Here is a 4,926-nt window from a genome sequence, read left to right on the forward strand (position 1 = left end):
CGTGCCAAAAGGGCTGCCAGTAGCTGGCTCCAGGTTTCCGTCCTATCCTCTTAGGGGGGAAGAGTATTCCTCTTTTTCACCAATCCCTACTAACGTCCAGTATTGATTCTCGCTGGCTCCCACTGGCCCCAGCTTGAGTCACATACACATCCCTGAATCAATCATTACGGTCAGGAGAGAGAGAGATGCTCTGTTTGGACAGTCCTGGATCACATGTCCATCCCTGGAATAAAAAGGGAGACAGCCCCGGTCCAGCCACCCACACCAAGAAGGGCAGGGGGCGGGTTAAGTACCCCCCTAGGGAAGTCAGGTCGCTGTTGCCAGGAGTAAGGGGCCTGTATTCCTGACAAGCAAAACCTGGAAAGATATTTGTGTATATGTATACCTCGATGGATGTATATTTTTTTTTCTTTTCTTTTTTTTTTTTATTAATTTTTTTTTTCAACGTTTATTTATTTTTGGGACAGAGAGAGACAGAGCATGAACGGGGGAGGGGCAGAGAGAGAGGGAGACACAGAATCGGAAACAGGCTCCAGGCTCTGAGCCATCAGCCCAGAGCCCGACGCGGGGCTCAAACTCACGGACCGCGAGATCGTGACCTGGCTGAAGTCGGACGCTTAACCGACTGCGCCACCCAGGCGCCCCTCGATGGATGTATATTTAACCAAAATTCAGTTTGGGGGGATTTCTACCCTCTGGTTAGGACCACTCAGAAAAGCTTTACTATTTTCAAAGGACTACGTGTCAGACATTTGAGACTACCCAGTATCTGTCACCTATACTCCATCCATTCTCTCCCCAGGCTACACAGGATTAGTTTCTTCAGTGACCTTCCATGTGACATGGTTTGGAGTCCCTCTCCCCAGGCTCTCTCTAGACCTAATTCCCTTGGCCGTTATCTTGTTCAAAGTATGGTGCCATTTGTCCAGGTGTGGGAGTGTTATAGTATAGTATAATAAGATAATCACCTCCTACATTCTACATACTCTATCTTTATTAATATGGCCAACATGCCATTATTGTTTGAGTCCCTATATTTTATTGGTGATTCACAAGATATTTACCATCTTCTAATACCCTTGCGCTTTTCACATATCGTAACTGTCTCATCCTTTCTCATACAGTTGATTTCTTCTGTGGTTCCTAATACTCAACTAGAAGCTGAAAATGAAGAAAAGTAACACTTTTGGAGCACCTCCTACGTGCCAAGTACTTTCAACTATTTACTCCAACTATGTGTACTTCATACACATGCCACTATTCACTTCTAACAATCCTACAAAGTAGGCATGGCGGTCTCCAGTTTACAAAAGTTGAAACCGAGGCTCGGACAGGACCCTCATCTGCAGAGAGGCAGATTCAGGAATTCGGGATTCAAACCCAGAATAGTCTGGCCCCTGAGCCCGTGATCTTACAGCAACACCATGAGTTACTCCCAATGGCACGCGTCTGACTCGAAGGCCAGGCAGGCGGGCAGGCCACCCCCGGGGTAGACTTCACTGGGCACATAAGTTCTGCTCGTGGTCCCAGCTGTGCCCCAAACCCATCCCATTGGACCGCCTCTGACCGCCCTTCCGGATGCTCCTTCCCATACGCTGCGAGAACTTTCATAACCTGAAAGTTCCCTGTGTCCATCTGCTTGCTTGGCACGGCCGTGTCTGCAGGGCACCGTGGGCAGCAGATGGGGGTCGGCGAGTCTGGGGCCAGCGAGCCGTCTTGGACAAGGCACTCGGAAGAGAAAAGGCCAGTGAAGTCCACTGCTTTCCTATTTTAAGTGGCTGTTTAGGGCTTTCAAAACCACTAATCAAACCTGCCAAAATCTTTAAAAAGGGCTTTTAAAAAATTTTCTCCTCATTTATTTTTTTAAGCGTGTTAAAAGGTTCATTAAAGATCCGCAAAGGATGAAGAAGCCCTCCTCCCGCCGCCCTCCTCCCTCGCTCAGTAATTAAGCACGCGGCTCCCCCCACATTAGCTTTCAAGCCTCCCCCATCGGCAGCGGAAAACGCGGACAGGAGTTCAGAAGCGTCTTGTTAGTGTGTCTGCCTCGCAAGAATCGCTCACTAATGGGAGATGCTGGGAGCTGGTAATTTGGTAAAAAATGTGTTGTTATTGTCAGCAGCCGGCTTCTCCGGCTCTCGCCTGGGCCCTGCCTGTTCCTTCTCTTGCGTTTGGAGCTCGGCTGGGAAGCAATCAAAGAGAGGACGGCCCTCTGGGAGTTTTGCCACCCGAGAGGGAAGTCCCCAGAGATCTCGGCAGGCCGGTCATCGGGCCCCAGGGGCCGGGAAGTGGGTGCTAGACGGACCGAGCGGACAATTGTCAGAGGGCGGGCGGAGCGCGGGAGTCTCTTGTCGTGTGTGCTAAAGGTGAGCACCTCGAGGGGATGTGAGGGAACCACAGGGCTCTGGGCTTTTACAGCGAGTTCACGGGCTTCCCCAAGGCGTTTGGGAAACCGCGTTCCCCGGAGGGAACCGCCTTCCAGCCCTGGTGGCAGCGAGGGGCCTCCCGGGAAGGGCGCGACCCCAGCGTCAGAAATCCTAGCCCGAGACCCCGTTGCTGTCTCGGAGCCCCCCGGGGCAGGCGGTTTCGTCCTTTGGCCTCGATTTCCCCACGTGTGAAGTGGAGCTAATGATGCCTTTCTCGCGCGATCCCCGTGAAGTCACATGGCCCCGGCGGAAATCAGGCTGACGGATGCTGGTGGAGCCTGGGCTAAGAGCAGGACGCTCCGCTAAGGTTCTCGAAGCACCCGTTGCGTGGGCAAGAGAGCCGAGACGCGGAGAGGTCGAGGGTCGCGGAGAGGTCGAGGGTCGCGACAGAAGTCACGCGGCTCAGGAGGGGCGTGCGATCTGAAGCCAGGCACGTGTGTTTCCGGAGCCCCGGACGTGCTGCCCGCTTCTTGCGGTGACTGTGACCGCCGTCTGTGCAGAGAAGCTCCGTCCCTGCCCGACTTGGCCGAAGCTTCCGTACCGACATTCTGCGAGCGGTCGGGCTGCAGGAACAGGAGAAGCAGAAGGGGCCAGTTTTCCGGGCTGGAGCAAGGAGGGAGGAGGCGGGGAGGGAGGGAGAGAGAGAGAGAGACTGGCTGCGGCCCCCACCGGCCCCCGCCCCCCCAGCCCCCGCTCCTCGTCCTTAGAGGGAGGGGTCTCAGAGGCTCTGATGAGTAGACAGGCCCCGCCCCTGCCCAGCGTCAAAATCCACCTTCTCGTGGGAAGCACTAGCTGACCCTGCACCCCGCCCCCATCCCTGGTCCCTCCTGTTGTCCGCTCTCCATCAGCCGCCTAGCGCTGCTGCCCCCGTGCCCCCCCACCCCATGTTGCCCTGATGAACTTCTCTCCATTCTTGGGGTTTCACGTCAAATGTCCCTGCCTTAGGGACGCACCCCCCCCCCCCAGACGTATCCCTAATCTTCCCTCCCTCAGGGTCTCTGGCCTCACATCCCTTGGTCTCCGTCATAACCGTTAGCGCCTTTCACAGTTTGTTTTTTGTGGGCTTCCTCTACCTCCTTCTGTCCAACTAGCGGGACAATCCTGGAGGACCGTGGCCGCGTCTGTCTCGTTTTGCCGGGGGCGTGTCTCCGGGGTCAGACGGGGAGCAGGTGCTTGGAAAGTACTGGGTGCAAGAGTGAGGCCCTCCGGGAGGGTAGGGACTTAGAAAGTAGTCCTAGGCTGCCCTGGCAGGTGGCAGGAAGGGAGATCATCCTGGGGGGCTGGCGGAGGGGCGGGGAGGGGATGGCTTGGGCACAGGTGGAGGGGAAGCTGGGTGCAGGGCAGGAAGCCGGGTTTGTGCAAATCGCTGTGCCCCGGGCCCCAGAGGAGGGGGCCAGCTGTGCTCTGGTGGCCTGGGTGACAGGGTGGTGGAGGGTAGGGGTGGTGACAGCCGTATGGGTGGCAGCGGTGTGGCCGTGGGCCCACCTGCAAACCCTGATCCCAGTTTCCTGCCTGTGTAATAGCAGCTGCAGCCGTGCTCCTCTGCCAGACAGAAAGAGGAGGGAAAAAACGAGAAAGAGAGAGAGAGAGAGAGAAAAAAAAAAAAAAAAAACCCACACCGATTCCCTGGGAAACACATTTGAAAACAACATCTCATTGAACAAGGAATGTGTGCAAGGCCCAGGCGGTGGCGGGCGGGCTGGCGGGCGACCTCATTTCCGAGCTGACACGAGGCCCTCCCGCCGCCAGGAGCTGCGGAACCGGCCCCCGCACCGGCCTCGCCAAGCCCGGCGTCCGCCCGGCAAGATGTTTCTCCTGGAAGGAAGCCCTGATGCCCTGCCAGACCCACAGGGGTCTGATGAGCAAACGTTCTCTCCTGTTCACCACCCCAGGTCAACAGGCCTCCCTGCTGGGGGCGAGGCTCCTGGCTCCGAGCCCCACGCTGGGAGCAGACGAAAAACACACAGACCCGCCCTCCAGAGTGTGGTAGTCAGGGGGGAAGCAGACGGTGGAATCCGTGCGGAGCTGATGGGGACAGAGACTGGCCACAGAGCCGACGGGCCCCGGGACCCCATCCCCCATGTGCTGAGGGGGGAGCCTGAAGGTCAAGGATCTTAGGGGTGGCATCCAGGGTGGAGGAGAAGGCCACGGGCACCAGGAAGGACCAGCACCCCATGGTCATACCCGACTTACCCAGTGCCTCCGGGACCACAGACAGGCCAACGTGTCCATAGATGACAGGGGGTCAGCACAGATCCAGGGCTCCCCAGCCCCAGAGGCATCGCAGGGAGAAGGAGGGAATCCAGGGCTTTGCATGTGGTTGGCACGGGCTGCCTTCTGGGCTAACGGTGGCGAGGAGGTGGGGAGGGGCCGTCCCTGAGGCTGTGGACGTGGTGTAGACTCGGGGTGGTGGTGGCCGTGGGGACCGTGTGGTGATGGAGACCCTGAGGGAGAGTGAACATTATGGGGACAGTGTATTGAGGGACACACGGGGAGAGTGATG

This window comes from Felis catus, chromosome C1, assembly GCF_018350175.1.
Source record: "Felis catus isolate Fca126 chromosome C1, F.catus_Fca126_mat1.0, whole genome shotgun sequence".
In the NCBI taxonomy this organism is placed as follows: Eukaryota; Metazoa; Chordata; class Mammalia; order Carnivora; family Felidae; genus Felis; species Felis catus.